Source organism: Bos taurus, chromosome 18 (genome assembly GCF_002263795.3).
Source record: "Bos taurus isolate L1 Dominette 01449 registration number 42190680 breed Hereford chromosome 18, ARS-UCD2.0, whole genome shotgun sequence".
Taxonomy (NCBI): Eukaryota; Metazoa; Chordata; class Mammalia; order Artiodactyla; family Bovidae; genus Bos; species Bos taurus.
The window spans coordinates 50,193,660-50,210,920 of record NC_037345.1 but is presented as its reverse complement, the minus strand read 5'-3'; the positions used below and the strand labels follow the sequence as shown (position 1 = coordinate 50,210,920).

The 17,261-nt window shown below is 42.7% G+C and overlaps 2 long non-coding RNA genes across 2 annotated transcripts; both read left to right on the top strand.

Moving 5' to 3' along the window:
* Positions 1-1,508: 1,508 nt before the first annotated feature.
* LOC112442318 (uncharacterized) lies at positions 1,509-16,945 on the top strand. The gene is made up of 2 exons (XR_003030398.2): positions 1,509-2,047; positions 12,257-16,945. It is a non-coding gene; the product is annotated as an uncharacterized lncRNA (long non-coding RNA).
* Positions 2,895-12,245, top strand: LOC132342851 (uncharacterized). Its single transcript, XR_009491398.1, has 3 exons — positions 2,895-6,572; positions 7,726-8,050; positions 8,740-12,245. It is a non-coding gene; the product is annotated as an uncharacterized lncRNA (long non-coding RNA).
* Positions 16,946-17,261: the final 316 nt, after the last annotated feature.

Sequence of the window (17,261 nt, the reverse complement as noted above, 5' to 3'; positions counted from 1 at the left end):
TTTAACATCCTTTTAGGGCATTACCATGTATCCCATCCTGAGTTCTGCCCTCCATGATCCACACCACTTTGAGAAGCCAGATGCCTTCTACCCTGGCCATTTCCTGGATGCTCAGGGCAACTTTAGAAAGTTAGAAGTCTTCATTCCATTCTCCATGGGTAAGCCATGCTCTTTCTCCCCCAAGGGAATACCTCTTCACTCCCGCTCTGTGTGTCTTTCTGACTCAGTTCAGGCCCAAACACGTTTCAGCAAAAGATGAGATTTTGAAAGACAGAGAAAGCAAGACATCTAAAGAGACAAGGATAGCGGGGGGTGGTGAGGGGGCGGGGGAAGAAAGGGATGAGGTATGATGAGGGAGAAAGATGGAGACTCAGTGATAGAGATAAAGTGAGAGACACAGACACACAGTTGAACACACAGAACAGACAAATAAATGATCCATTATCAAGCACCTGCTATGTCCCAACAATGAGGAAAAGTGTTTACAGTTTTTCTTTCAAAATTAAAATAGCCATTTTTCTTCTAACTTACACAAATAAGGATGTAAAGTAAAAAGTTGGCATTAAAAATAGCCTTTAAGTCACTGCTAAATCAGACCTATTAATACTACAGAGAATGTCCTTTAAAAATATTTTCAATATTTACACATATGCAAGGTACGTGATCTGGGTTCAATCCCTGGATTGGGAAGATCCCCTGGAGAAGGGAACGGCTACCCACTCCAGTATTCTGGCCTGGAGAATTATATGGGCTGTATAGTCCATGAGGTTGCAGAGTCGGACACCACGGAGTGACTTTCACTTTTAAGGTATGTGAGATAGATAGATAGATAATGGGTAAGTAGCTGAAAGAACAGTTAAAAGAAACAAAGGGACAGAAAGGAAAAGAAAGAAGAAAAATTGATTGATTTACTTCTTGTTAGCTAGTTTCATATTTAAAATACAAGCCAGTTTAGAATGAGATCCAGGAGTAATTAAGGAATATTTACTCCCAGAACTTTGCAGTTACCCGCAATCCATCACCTATCAAATGATTCAATTTTTAGCTACTATTTGAAATTTATATTTAAAATGTTTAATCTCCTTAGGTCTATTTCTGTTTGTTTTTTATGATGATGCATATTCACATTGACTGTCTAATCTGCCTTTTCCAGCTATACAATATTATTTGAATTATTCTATCTGTACAATGTGTTTTAATATTTTACAGGTACCATTGCTCTTCTTTGTTCCTGTAACATGTTTTATTTTTTTCCAAGCATAGTTTAGAATCATTTTGTCAAAGTCTCAAACAAAATTCCACTGGGATTTTATTAAGGTTAACCTAAACTTGTAATTTGATTCACATAGCTTTGACAAGTCTACATGTTGAATATATCCTAGACAAAAGATAGTGCGTCCATTTAGTCCTTCTCATATCATTGGAGGCATCTTGAACTTTTTAGCTAGGTTTTGTGTATTTCTTGCTAAATTTATTGCTAGGAAACATGGGAGGAGATTGTGGCTATTGTTTGTAGAGCCTCTTTGTCAGGTTGGGCTATGGACTGCTGTAACAAAATGCCATAGACTGGATGGTTTAACAAAAAAATTATTTTCTCATGGTTCTGGAAGCCACAAGTCCGCGATCAGAGTGCCAGCATGGTCAGGTTCTGGTCTTCCTGGCTTGCACACGGCCGCCATCTTGCTGTGGCCTCACATGGCAGAGTGAGGGCTCTGGTATCACTTCCTCTTCTTACAAGAATCCTCTCCTCTCAAGGAAGCCCCACCCTAACCAGCTCACTTAAACTTAGTTATCTTCCAAGGTCCCTTCAGAAAATATCACCGTGGGTGTTAGGACTGTAACAAATAAATTTTGGGAGCACACACTTCAGTCCAGAAACACTCTTTTAAGAACATTTTAGGGCGGCTCCGGGGGCTCCGGCGGCCTGATCGGGCTCATGAAGGACGCCTTCCAGCCGCACCACCACCACCACCACCACCTCAGCCCCCACCCGCCGGGGACCGTGGACAAGAAGATGGTGGAGAAGTGCTGGAAGCTCATGGACAAGGTGAAAGGCCCTGCGGAGGACCCGCGGGAGCAGGGGTGGGCGTGGGCGGAGGGGCTGAGGGAGGGGAAGGAAGGGACGGAGGAAGCTGGGGGAGGGGACGGGTCGTGCGAGGCTGGGGAGGCGAGGAGCCGGGGTGACGGGGCCGAGGGCTGGGGGGTGTGGGGGTAGGGAGGAGATCAGGAGGACGGGGGTCGGCGGAGGGGGAAGGGCTGCGGTTGGGAGTCGGGGGGGAACGTTGAGGTGGTGTGTTTGGGGTTGCGAGACAAAGATGGGGTGGGGGCTGGGGGAGGTTAACTGGGGAGCCACCGGGGCGGAAGTCTAGTGGGGCTGCAGAGTTTGGGGCTCTGCGCAGGATGTAGGGATGTGGGTCACGGAATTGGCCCCGGGAGATAGGAGGGAGGGGGCGGTGAGGAAGAGCGCTTGATTTACCGGCTGGGACTGAGCTGGACGGGCTCTAATTAGGGAATTGGGTTTTACGGGCTCTCATGGAGAGACCTGGGGTCCTGACAACTCCGCGGGCAGACTGCTCTGGGTGAGCGTACAATTTTTTTTTTCCTTCCCTTCTTCTCATTAAGATGTGACAGAGATAAAAGAAATGGGGAATGTTTAAATGGACCGAGGAAGGAACTTTCCTCCACATCTAGCGCTGGCTCAAGTTTTTCTCTTCCAAAACATTGGATGGGATCCATTGCTGGTGCTGAGATATGCACTGATTAAACCACAAGTTCTGGTTATAACCTTTATCTTCGGAGAGATACGTTGACCGAGTGGGTTAAGCAGCAGATTCTGACTCCTTCCAGAACTTCCTCCTCACACACACTGTTTTTTGTTGGGTTCTACTTTTTTGGTAATAGATGCTGACTCCTTATTACAGAACCTGACTTTAAAATTGTTAGATGAGCTGCTTTGATTACTTTTGTTTTTGTTTTTAGCAACTGTGAAAAATAACTTCACTTTAACCTTGGCATTTGACAGAATTTTACTTCCTTATAGTATGTCTGTATAATGAAAGATAGTAGTTAGTTTCAAGTCTAACGGTTTGTTCCAGAGCATTCAATTTTTCCTTTCTGTTTTTCAACATTTATCAATAACTGATTTTTGCAAAATTCATTCTGCAGATGAAAGATGGTTAGAAGGATCAGGCGTAAGAGAATGGTGTTATTTCCTCCACAGTAAAATTGGTTTTCTTTGGTTCCTCTCTGAGCCTAGGTTCCTCTTCTGTAAAGTTTTTCATGGATTGCTTTGGACTAGAAACAGCTAATAAAAGTGATTATGAAGCACTTGGCAGATATAAATGTGCTGTAGAAATACTTAATAAGTCCTGTGCGTGAATTAGCGCTCCTGTAGTACATACCAGTGGCTTCAGAAGCTACTTTTTCAGGGCTGGTTTTTCTCATGTTAAGTAATTGGTATTGTAATTACTGTTACAATGCTAATTTCATTCTTAGAAATTGCAGTAAAACCATTACATAAAGATAGGCAGTTAAGAGAATTTTAAGTACATTGATACTTAAAAAAAAATATATTGAATATATTCAAAATCTGAAGATTGTAGGTTTGCATTTTGGGGATTTAGAGTTGACTTAAAAAGTTTGTCCTGAAATTTGCATTTCTAATTAGTTTCTCATTTGAGACACATGTATCAACCTGCAATGTATCAAGATTGTATTGATTAGAGACCTCTCCTTAAAAATAAAACTTTTTGTCAAACTCTATAGAGTCTCTGTAATGTAGTCCTTAAAATGATTCCCCCCACCCCTTAAGACTTAACTCCATCTTTCTAAAGAGTGTGTAGTATGATTTCTTCTGCAGAATGTTTAATTATTTGGGAAGAATAAAGACCTCTGTTTTGAGTCAAAAGCTTTTCAGGTTTTGATAGTTGAAGGAAAGTAGGCTTATGCCTTTTCCATTCTAGTGTAGGAAGAGCGGTGGTTTTATTCTTGGGTTGATTGTTTTGAAAGATGATTTTTAGTATTGTGTGCCCTGTATCACATGTTACTGGTTGTGCTGAAATGAAAGCTTCGTTCTTCTTTCTGATGTGTTAATCCGGTAGATTTGTTCTGCTTTCCAGATTTTCTGAATACTCCTGTAATGTTGTTAGAGTGCACTCTTTTACTCTTGATGTTTTGAGCATAAATGTTCTCTCTTTTCACTTTATTGTTGACAGTATCACTAACCCTTCTTGACTTCATGTCATATAATACAAGTGATGAAGAACTTAGTGTTAAATCCACAAATGTCCCACGCATTTATTGAATTTAGCTCTAAGTCACCATCTCTTACCTGTTTTAACCTTGTCATTAAAGCTAGGTGAATATTATTCCAGCCTATTATTAATCAGCTTATTGATTTAGTACTGGGAACTGTCTCCTCTCCTCCACATTTTATATTCATGGATGGAGAAGTTGGCCTAAGTCATGGGTTCTGGTCAATGTAGGCCCAATTTACTATTCCATTGCAAAACTTGAACTCATTGTTGGAAAAATGCTTGTGCTAGGATGCTTGTTATTAAACAGAAGATGTGGTTCGGTCTCTATAGTTTTTTTTCTTTTTTTCCTTGCCATCCCAGTATATTGTAATTGATATTTATGAAGCTACCCGTATGTGAAGAAAATGGCTAGTAAGGAAATAGACAACTGGCTAGGGGGTAGAGAAAGCCATCATATAATTGTCTTAAATGTAAATATGGAAGTATCAAGTATTTAATTTAATGAGAGACTCAAAATTCCATTGTGAGACAGAGTGGGAGTTGACAAGCTTTCTGTCACGGAACAGAGAGTAAATACTTTAAGCATTGCTGGCCACCTATGCAGTTCTATATTCTTGGCTGCTGTTGTTTTTACAACTCTTTCAAAATGTAAAACCATTCTTATCTTGCAGGTATACAGAAAAATCCATCACGTTTTAGTTTGTCCACCGCTGAAGTAGAGCATCATGCCAGCAGTATTTTAGGTCCCTGCTATGTTTTTATTTTAAATTAGCTTATGTTAGTAAAACCTCGAGGTATTGATTTATTTAATGGAATATAATTTATTGGAAAAATGCTTTCCTTTAAATCATGGGTTTGAAAAAGCTTTTTAAAAATATAATCCTTCTACTACTTACCTTTTCATGCTTGCTGTAAAAAAAGCACCTTAAATAACTTCTTGTATTTTGGAAGTAAGATGCACGTAGCAGAATTTATGAATCTGTATGTTTCCTTGGATTGCTTTCTCCCTTCCTTTTTACCTTTCCCCTATGTTTGCATGCTCACTAAATCCCAAGGATAGCACTACGTGTAACTTCTTGCATTCCAGGAGATTCCATTATAGTGATAAGTGACTAAGTAAGGATGTTCAGTGCGATATGGGATCTCTTAAGTTTAAACATCACGTACAGGGACTTCACTGGTGGTCCAGTGGTTAAGACTCTGCACTGCTAGTTCAGGGGGCGTGAGTTCAATCCCTCATTGGGGAACTAAGATCCCACATGCCACGCAGTTTGGCTGAAAGATTTTAAAAAAATGCACATATTTCCTTATCCTAACCTCTCAAGATGTAAATATCACGAGGACAACAGCTGTAATCTCTGTATCTCCTACAGTCTCTAATCACAAGGTCTTACACAATAGTAAGTGCATTTGTAAATATTTGTTAAATGAAATTGCTTTGTGTGTCCCCAAAGGAAAACTGAAAGGAAGAGGTATGCAAGTAGTAATCATTATTAATTACATTAACTTTTCACTAGTTCTTTGGAGGTTATGTTACTTAGTTAATAGAATTAGACTTAGAATCCAGGATTACCCACCTCCTAAGGCTTAGTTGGAGAAGGCAATGCACCCCACTCCAGTACTCTTGCCTGGAAAATCCCATGGACAGAGGAGCCTGGTAGGCTGCAGTCCATGGGGTCCCAAAGAGTCGGACACGACTGGGTGACTTCACTTTGACTTTTCACTTTCATGCATTGGAGAAGGAAATGGCAACCCACTCCAGTGTTCTTGCCTGGAGAATCCCAAGGACGGGGAAGCCTGGTGGGTTGCCGTCTATGGGGTCGCACAGAGTCGGACACGACTGAAGCGACTTAGCAGCAGCAGCAGCAACAAGGCTTAGTTGGGGCTTGTACCTTGGAAGGAAAGCTATGACAAAACTAGACAGCCTGTTAAAAAGCAGAGACATCACTTTGCCAACGAATGTCCATACAGTCAAAGCTACAGTTTTTCCAAGTAGTCAAAGTATGGATGTGAGAGTTGGACCATAAAGAAGGGTGAGCACCAAAGAATTGATGCTTTTTTGAACTGTGGTGTTGGAGATGAGTCTGGAGAGTCCCTTGGACAGCATGGAGATCAAACCAGTCAATCCTAAAGGAAATCAACTCTGAATATTCATTGGAAGAACTGATGCTGAAGCTGAAACTCCCAATACTTTGGCCACCTGATATGAAGAGCTGACTCATTGGAGAAAAGACTCTGATCCTGGGAAAGATTGAGGGCAGGAGAAGGGGAAGACAGAGGATGAGATGGTTGGATGGAATCACCGACTCAGTGGACGTGAGTTTGAGCAGACTCGGGGAGACAGTGATGGACAGGGAAGTCTGGCATGCTGCTCTGGCATGCTGCAGTTCATGGGGTCACGAAGAGTCAGACACGGCTTAGCAACTGAACAAGGCTTAGTTATTTCCTCCATACAGTAGCTTCTCAGGTATACAACAGTCTTGATAATAAAAGTCATTTTTCAGAAAGTGACCTGTGTAGGTATACAACAGCAGTCCTCATGTACACTCTCACACCACCATTCACACACAAAGTAGATGTTTTCTTAAATGATATTAACATGATGTTTAACTAGTACCATTAAAAGAAATATCTACTTTAAAAAAAAAAATTAATTAATTTTAATTGTTTTAATAAGTATATCAGAAATCCACTGAGCTTTTGGGGTGTTTATTTCTGTCATAACTGAACAAATTCTTTGTATTACTTTCATAACGAACAGTGTTTCCTTTATTCTCTTGGGTTTTTCTAATAACTGGTGTTAGCATCTGTAAATGATAATGTTATGACTTAATTATTTCTTATGCTAAAGCCATATGTCATGTCATGTTTTCCCTAATATCAGGGGCTAGCACTTCTGGAATCATGTAATGTAATAGCACTGATAGTGAGCAATCTTGTCCAAGTCCTAACTTTGAGAGTATTTTTATTTTCTCTATGAAGCTGAATGCTGGCTATTGCCTATTCCAGATATTTTATGACTACTCTACCAAAGGAAATATCTTTCTTCTCCCCATTTTACAAGTTCTTCTTAAAATTTTAATTTAATACTCGCATTGAGTATTCTCGATAATTTTTTCAGCTCCTGTCAAGTGATCAAATTGTTTTTCTCCTTTGACCTCTTAAAGAAACAGTCAGTGCCTGAGTCTTGAATCTCTCTCTCTCGTAGAATTGGAACAGAGAGGCCCAGGAGGGCAGAGGGCTTGCTGAAGACCCAGTAGGAAGTCATGGTCTATGTAGGTCAGGGCACAGCTAAGCTATGATAAATATGCTTAATATCTCAAGAACTAAAAGTCAAAAGTTTATTTTTCTGCTCAGGCAATATGCTCCCCATCCCAGGTCATCACAATCGTGTAGAAATGGAGCTAGTGGGAACTCTATCCAGACACACATAGAAACAAGGAAAACAGAATAACATGCACCTGTTTAGTCCTCAGGTCACTGGACAAAGCAAGTCCCATCCAAGTTCAATGTGCCAGAGACGTCTATGCCTCCAGAGATGTGCTGTGACTACTTATGAGCTGTGATGAACTTGGCCACACACACAAGGCAGCTCTCTGGGATCCCTTCCTTCCCACTGAGACTGCGGGTCAACAGGATACAATCCAAACTGTGGCCCGGCCCAAGCACACACTGGTCCCTCTCTTGGTTATTCCAGTGGACACAGCCTGTGCTGAAGTCAGTTGTGGATATTCAGGGCCCCACCTACATGGGCACTTTTGTGATGGTTGACTTCACCTTCCAGGAAGACATGAGTGAGTGTTATGATAGAAAATGAGGCTCAAGAGTGAGCAGGGCACTATTCAAGGGTACTTATCAAGCATGATGTGGGCATGAGCAGTCAGAAGCTCCATGGGTTGGGATGTGGGGACTGGGTCTGGGAGGCTGACTGTTGCCTGCTGATGTTGGGCAGGACCAGGGGGCTGGGAGGAGGGTCGAAGTGACCAGAAGAGTGCGGACACTAAGAAGCTTAGAGCAAAGGCAGTTTATCCACTGATTAGAAGTAGGTCACCATTTGTACAGCCAAGTGCCCACCCACTTCAGGACAGGCCAGAGATTTCAGTTCCCCTGTACCTCATAGCCAGGGCACGCTGCCAGAGATTTCTCCACTGTTTTCCCATTTTCTCATAAATTGGCTTAGTTGAGATTATAATTAATATATAGAGGCACACAACTTTCTAGATCTGTATGGGATAGGCTGAGAAGAGGCAGAACTGAAGTAGAACTTACAGACACACCCCTGCATGCACTGGCACATACACCCCCACTCCCCCCGCCGCAACACACACTGGTGTTGGTACTGAGGACAAGGATAGGATTGCAAGTACTTTGCCTGCAAATCTATGTAAATGAGCATGCACATATTTCAGGACTGTGGAGGTGGGGCAGCCACATGTTTTCCAGGGATCCCCCTCCATTGACACCCTCTCCCTTACACCTGCAGGAAAACGCCTCTGTCTAGGTGAGAGCTTGGCCCGCTCAGAGCTCTTCCTCTTCTTGACCTCTCTGCTGCAGAACTTCTCCTTGGGGTCTCCCAAGGCCTGGAAGACATCAACCTCATGCCGAGAGATAGGGGCAGTGCGACCACCCCCTGTGTTCCAGCTCAGCTTCCTGCCTTGCAGGGGAGGGGGAAGGCAAGAAGAGGCTCAGATCCCCTTGGAGTCTTTGCCTCCAGCCCCTCCCTCTGTCCAGAATTAAGGCGTGCAGGCTCCTGACTCCTCCCTGCTCACTCTCTCCTGTGGAAAGTCCCTTCTGTGGTCTCCCCATCACCTCCAACCTGCTTAGTCACCCTCATCCCCAGATGGTCTGCACTGTTAACTGAGGATATTTCAGCGTCAAGAAATACCTGCAATATCTTAGTGTCACCACCAAACCCCCCAGCACAGTTAGGAAAACTGAGGCCCAAAAGGAGGACAACAAGATTTAGACCCAAGCTTGCCCAGAACAGCAGCATCAGTACCAGATCTCCTGCCTCCCATCCTTGTCTCCATCTGCTCCGCACACCCCTGCCCTCCTCCTCCTACCTTGAATTGACATGGCTAGTTCAGCCCTCAACTTCTATGCTGTGTATCTTCCTCCCCTCTCTGATTTTATCCTCCAAAACCAGTGAGACCAAAATAAAATTCTGTTCTTTCTGGCCAATGGCTATCTGTGCTCCCTTGCTCTCTCTCTCTCTCTCTCTTAGGTAAAATTCATGTATTATAAAATTAATGTTTAACCACTTTAAACAGTTCCATGGCCTTGAGTCCAATCACTATGCTCTGCACCATCATCTTTTTCTTCCAAAACATTTTAATCACCCCAAAAGGAAACTTTGTCCCCTTATCAGGTAACTCACCACTCTTCCTTCCCTCTAGCCACTGGTGTGTTTTTTTGTCTATTCTGGAAGTTTCCTATAAATGGAATCCTACTGCACATGTATTACAAACTGTTCCGTTATAAAATACTTTATAAGAGGACTTCCCTGATGGCACAGTGGATGAGAATCTGCCTGCCAACAGAGGGGACATGGGTTTGATGCCTGGTCTGGGAAACTTCTACATGCCGCGGTGCAACTAAGCCTGTACATCACAACTACTGAGCCTGTGTGCTACAACTACTGAAGTTCAAGTGCCCAAAGCCTGTCCACAAGAGAAGCCACCACAATGAGAAGCCTGGACACTACAAGAGAGCAGCTCCAGCTCTCCGCAACCAGAGAAAGCTCACATGCAGCAACGAAGACCCATCGAAGCCCCCAATAATTAATTACATTATGAAAAATACTTTAAAGGGATGCAGTAATTTGCAGTTCAAATCACAGTTTTTCGTATACAAAATACTTTATTATTTTGAAGGCATTATTAAAATAAGTTTGTCTTTTCCAAGTACATGTCAGCATACCATGTATCTTAAAATGTCAAGCATTACAGCAAAGGTCCATCTAGTCAAAGCTATGGTTTTTCCAGTAGTCATGTATGGATGTGAGAGTTGGACCATAAAGAAGGCTGAACACTTAAGAATTGATGCTTTTGAACTGTGGTGTTGGAGAAGACTCTTGAGAGTCCCTTGGATAGCAAGGAGATCCAACCAGTCAATCTTAAAGGAAATCAGTCCTGAATATTCATTGGAAGGACTGATGCTGAAGCTGAAGCTCCAATACTTTGGCCACCTAATGCAAAGAGCAGCCAACTCATTGGAAAAGACCCTGATGCTGGGAAAGATTGAAGGCAGGAGGAGAAGGGGATGACAGGATGAGATGGTTGGATGGCATCACCAACTCGATGGACATGAGTTTGAGCAAGCTCTGGGAGATGGTGAAGGACAGGGAAGCCTGGCGTGCTACAGACCATGGGTCACAAAGAGTCAGACACGACTGATCAACTGAAAAATGAACAACGAACAACAAGCACTGCCTTGTAGATATCCAACTGCGTTAAAAAATAACCAAATGCTTTACAATCTACAGTTTGCTGATTATCGAAACATCATACTTTATAATCTATGTACTTTATGGTGTAATATTTAAAATCGTTCTGCTGCTGCTAAGTTGCTTCAGTCGTGTCTGACTCTGTGCGACCCCACAGACGGCAGCCCACCAGGCCCTGCCATCCCTGGGATTCTCCAGGCAAGAATACTGGAGTGGGTTGCCATTTCCTCCTCCAACGCATGAAAGTGAAAAGTGAAAGTGAAGTCGCTCAGTCGTGTCCGACTCTTAGCGACCCCATGGACTGCAGCCTACCAGGCTCCTCCATCCATGGCATTTTCCAGGCAAGAGTACTGGAGTGGGGTGCCATTGCCTTCTCCCTAAAATCGTTCTAGTGTTTGCAAAATACTTTAAAGTTTACAAAATATTCATTCACCTCTGAAACACTTGTTGAGCCTCTGGTGTGTACCAAGCATGTTCTAGACACCTGGGGTCAAATGCTTCAAAGTAGTTAAGACCATTTCTGTGGTGGTCATGTCCTTCAAAAGCTATCCCATTTCAAATTATTTGATTTTTTAAAGTATTTGTTTAATTTTTAAAAAACTTTGGCCACCCTGCGAGGCAAGTGGGATATTTGTTCCCTGACCAGGAATTGAACCCATGCCCTCCTGCAGTGGAAGTGTAGAGTTTTATCTACTGGACCGCCAGGGAAGTCACAAATTATTTTATAAAGAACAAATCCTATATTAATAAACCAGTTATCACTGACAAACACACTGCTGTCTACACATTACTTTGTTATTTAGTGAGCTCAGTACTTTACAATATGCAAAAGACTTTGCCTCTTATAAATAATCTGATTATTCAAAAGCATACAGCAATTTACATCTTTCCAATTATAAAGTATTTTACAGTTTTAAGAGCACTTGATGATTACAAAACAATTCAACTTGTATGGATCACTTCACATTAAAAAAAAATTTGCCTTTAGAAAACCTATGTAATGTTTACAGAGTATATTGCAGTACACAGAATTTCTTGCTGTTTACAGAACATTTTGTACTTTTTAAAGTACTTCTAAACTTACAAAGCACTTTAACATTTACAAAGATTCTACTTATGTACATAGGATACAGCATAGATAAACACTGGGTGGTTTACAAAGTATTTCATAACAGATAGCAATATTTCTGTCTACAAAATACTTCAGCAGAGTACATTACTGCAAAGTGATTTTTCATTTTACAAAGTACATATGTCAATAATTCTTTTGTATTGCTCACAAAGAAGTTGCCATTCACAAAGGGCTTTATTTCTGAAATGGAGTGGGACTCTATGGTCATTCCCCATGATGTCCTCTGACTGCCTTTTGTCTCTGGAAAAAAACTTTCACCAAAGAATAAGTTTAATCGGAAAGTGAGAAAATGCAGAAGCAGAGAAAAGCAGTCAAACAGGACAAAACAATAATAGTTTAGTCATTAAGCAAAATCAAGGACTTAGTTCCTACTCAAGGGCTATAGATAACATTCTAAGCCATATTCTGTGAACTGTCTTACAGATATTAAAACCTGCACTGCGTGGACGAAGTTAACTACACGATGACCAGACTGTGGCCATGACTTAAACTGCCATGATTCCAAGAACAGACCTCAAGAAAATGGGAACAAACTCACCCTGGAACTGAAGATTAATTGTACTTGAAAGAATCAAGACGATGCTGGTCTGATCACTGATGACCAATTTCAAGATGACTATGAGAGGACTTCTCTGGTGGTACAGTAGGTAAGAATCCACCCGCCAGTGCTGAAGACTCCACGTGCTGTGGAGCAAGCAACCCTGTGCGCCACAACTGCTGAGCCTGTGTGCCTAGACCCTGTGTTCCAAATTAAGAGAAGCCACCAGTGAGGGGCCCGCCCACCACAAGGAAGAGTAGCACCCACTCGCCACAACTAGAGAAAGCCCGTGCAAAGCAACGGAGACCCACACAACCAAAAATAAATAAATAAACGTAGTGTTAAAAAACCTTAAAAAAAGACTGTCAGAGCTGACTGTGTTTTTCTGCACGCAGCCCCCTCTCTCAATCTATAAAAGCTCTTGCCCACAGATTGTTGAGGGGGAGGGGGACAGGAGGTTAGCCTCCCCCTATTCCCAGTTGCTAGCATGCAAAATAAAGCCAACTTGCCTTCCAACCAACTTTACTTCTTTATTGGCTTTTGAGCAGCAAGCAGCCAGACCCCACTTTCAGTTACATTTCTACCTACAGACACATGGACACAGAACAGTAACTTGATGATAAATAGGACTTCCCTTTCGTTCAAACGGTAAAGAATCTGCCTACAATGCAGGAGACCAGGGTTCGATCCCTGGGTCAGGAAGATCCTCTGGAGGAGAGAATGGCAATCCACTCCCTTGGAGAATCCCGTAGATAAGAGAAGCCTGGCAAGCTACAGCCTGTGCGGTCGCAAAGAGATGGATATGACTGAGCAATTAACACACACAACTTGATGACAGCAAAAATTTCCGAAACACTTAAACAGGCATGGTGCTGAGGCTGGAATTAGGCAAGCCAGCAGGGAGATGTCCCTGCCTCATTGGAACGTCCACCAACTTGGGGAGAAAAGAAATAAATAAGATGCTGGCAGCCAGTGATGTGAGCTATGACAAGAAGCCCAAATGGCTAGGATAGGAAGTAAATAAGTGGGGGGAGTTCATTTGGAGCAAAGCTTTTCAGTGACCAAGAGCTGAAAAACTCCTTTCCCAAGCAACTGGACACGTATAACCTTTCTGCTGACACAGTCATCATGCTTGGCTCTTAAAATAACTTTGGGAGGTGAGCAGGTATCATAAACTAGTCTTGACTCTGGGAGATGTTATCCAGTCCATTTCAGATGTTAGAAGACTGAGAACTAAAACATGAGGTGGACATCTAATGTCTTAAAGAAGACCAATTTGGAGCTTTGGATTCAGATTCCTTACCAAAATGAGCTAGAATTAAACATCCAAGGAATGTCCACGTAGGACTTTTATTTCCATGACACTTAATGTGTTCTCTAAGAAGTGGGTATCTGTGCTCATTAAGTAGTGGTATCTGGGACATGACTTTTGGTCCATTTAATTAGCCTGTGGCATAGAAATGAGTCAACTCTTTTTTTTTTTTTTGGCTGTGCCACCTAGCATGCAGGATCTTAGTTCCCCAGCTAGGAATCAAGTGGAAGTGTGGAGTCTTAACAAGTGGACCACCAGGGAAGAACCAGAAATGACTCTACTACAAATGTTCCAACTCACTAGCTTTTCTAAGGACTTCTTGGAAGGCTGCTCCTTGTCACTGAGGTTTTTTGAGACTTACCTCATCCAGAGAAGTGAAACCAGTCACCTCAGATTGGGACTTGAACCTGGCCAAAATCCAGTTGGGACTTGAACACCCACAGCAGGAACTCAAACCTGGCCAAAACCTGGTTTTCCATGCATTTGATTTCAGGACTTAATGAAGCTCAGGTTCTTTGTGTCTCAGCATAGAAGGAATTCAGCTAGAAGCAAGGTGATAGGCAAGAAGTAGATTTATTAATATAGGACACCTGTAAGAGATGCAAGCAGGAAGGTGAGGTGGCTCTGCCCCAAAGATTAAGTGGGCTACAATTTAAAGTCAAAGGAAAGTGGGGAGGGGAAAGGACTGCCTTCTTTGAACTGACATCAGGCTTACATCACTAGCTCCTTTTTCATGTTGGGCAGGAGAGTGTCTGACCCTCCAAGGTCAAACTAGGATTATCATAGCACTTATTCAAATCAGTAGAAGGCTGATGATATTTTTCGTTCACCTAATGGCCTGGGACATAGCTCATGCTTTTATTTATGGCTTTATAGTTAAGCAAGCCTGCTTTGTACCATGACATTCTGATAGCTTTCTAGTGTGAGTGTGTGCTTTGTCGCTTAGTCATGTCCAACTCTTTGCAACCCCGTGGACTGTATCCCTCCAAGTTCCTCTGTCCGTGGAATTTTCCAGGCAAGAATACTGGAGCAGGTTGCCATTTCCTACTCTAGGGGATCTTCCCAACCCAAGGATTGAACCTGCATCTTTTGGGTCTGCATTTTTGTGTCTGCACTAGCAGGCCGATTCTTTACCCTGTGCCACTTGGGAAGCTTTCTTGAGGATATCTTTTACTTACAGTGGTCTCCCAGAATGTCCTAGGATTGACTGGTTTGATCTCTTTGCTGTCCAAGGGAGTCTCAAGAGTCCTGCAACACCATCAGTTCAGTTCAGTTCAGTCGCTCAGTTGCGTCTGACTCTTTGCAACCCCATGAACCGCAGCACACCAGGCCTCCCTGTCCATCACCAACTCCCGGAGTCCACCCAAACTCATGTCCATTGTGTCAATGATGCCATCCAACCATCTCATCTTCTGTCGTCCCCTTCTCCTCCTGCCCTCAATCTTTCCCAGCATCAGGGTCTTTTCAAATGAGTCAGCTCTTCGCATCAGGTGGCCAAAATATTGGAGTTTCAGCTTCAACATCAGTACCTCCAATGAACACCCAGGACTGATCTCCTTTAGGATGGACTAGTTGGATCTCCTCGCTGTCCAAGGGACTCTCAAGAGTCTTCTCCAACACCACAGTTCAAAAGCATCAATTCCTTGAAGCTCAGCTTTCTTTATATTCCAACTCTCAAATCCATACATGACCACTGGAAAAACCATAGCCTTGACTAGATGGACCTTTGTTGGCAAAGGAATGTCTCTGCTTTTTAATATGCTATCTAGGTTGGTCATAACCTTCCTTCCAAGGAGCAAGTGTCTTTTAATTTCATGGCTGCAGTCACCATCTGCAGTGATTTTGGAGCCCAAAAAAATAAAGTCAGCCACTGTTTCCCCATCTATTTGCCATGAAGTGATGGGACTGGATACCATGATCTTCGTTTTCTGAATGTTGAGCTTTGAGCCAACTTTTTCAGTCTCCTCTTTCACTTTCATCAAGAGGTTCTTTAGTTCTTCTTCACTTTCTGCCATAAGGGTGGTGTCATCTGCATATCTGAGGTTATTGATATTTCTCCCAGCGATCTTGATTCCAGCTTGTGCTTCTTCCAGCCCAGCGTTTCTCATGATGTACTCTGTATATAAGTTAAATAAACAGGGTAACAATATACAGCCTTGACATACTCCTTTTCCTATTTGGAACCAGTCTGTTGTTCCATGTCCAGTTCTAACTGTTGCTTCCTGACCTGCATACAGATTTCTCAAGAGGCAGGTCAGGTGGTCTGGTATCCCTATCTCTTTCAGAATTTTCCAGTTTATTGTGATCCACACAGTCAAAGGCTTTGGCATAGTCAAGAAAGCAGAAATAGATGTTTTTCTGGAACTCTCTTGCTTTTTCAATGATCCAGCAGATGTTGGCAATTTGATCTCTGGTTCCTCTGCCTTTTCTAAAACCAGCTTGAACATCTGGAAGTTCATGGTTCACATATTGCTGAAGCCTGGCTTGGAGAATTTTGAGCATTACTTTACTAGCGTGTGAGATGAGTGCAATTGTGCGGTAGTTTGAGCATTCTTTGGTGTTATCTTTCTTTGGGATTGGAATGAAAATGGACCTTTTCCAGTCCTGAGGCCACTGCTGAGTTTTCCAAATTTGCTGCCATATTGCACGCAGCACTTCCACAGCATCATCTTTTAGGGTTTGAAATAGCTCAACTGGAACTCCATCACCTCCACCACAGTTGGAAAAAAAACTTCTCCAACACCATAGCTCTCGGTTCAGATACTGCTGAAGCCTAGCCTGGAGGATTTTGAGGATAACCTTGCTAGCATGTGAACTGTGTGCAATTGCATGGCAGTTTGAACATTCAGTTCATTCAAGGACACCTGGGTTTTCTCCCAGGCTTTCTTTTAGAAGGAAACTTGGGGTAACTCTCCTAGAATCTTCTCTCTACCCCAAGCTCAGTCCTTCATGACATCCCTACTGTGAGAAGTTAAACATCTTCTCCCTCCACCACTCCCTGGATGAGGAAGAGACATGTGAGGCAGATTCCGATTTTAGTCTCACCTCTGGAGTTGTGCTGATCACATCTACCTTCCACACCACCAAGGGGGTGGGCAGACCACCTAAGCCACCCCTCCAGTCCAATTCCTGTATGCCACAACGAAAGATCCCGCACAGGGCAAGTAAGGCCAGATGCAATAAGGTCAAATAAATAATTAAAATGTAACCGCAAACAAGTACAATTGTACAGGTTCATTCATTAAACATTTTTTTCCCAGTTTTCCTTTGCTCTTTTCAAAAAAAAAAACACCCCCCCCCACCATAAAGTCAACAGCTTACCAAGCCCAGGTGAGCATGCCCTCTTTGTTAAAAGACTCTTTCTGTTGAGCTGAGGTGGACTCTGAAAGAGGCTGACGACCATCCCACAAGGGTGAAGGCAATGCATGTTGTTCACCAAGAACGGATCACACCTAGGGAGTAAATCTAATAATACCATGCAGCACATTTCCTCCTCATTGGCTTAAATGTTTTTGATCCTAAATAAGTCCTTGGCTTTCCTTTTACAAACCTGAAGCCTCTGCTGAAGCTTCCCTCCC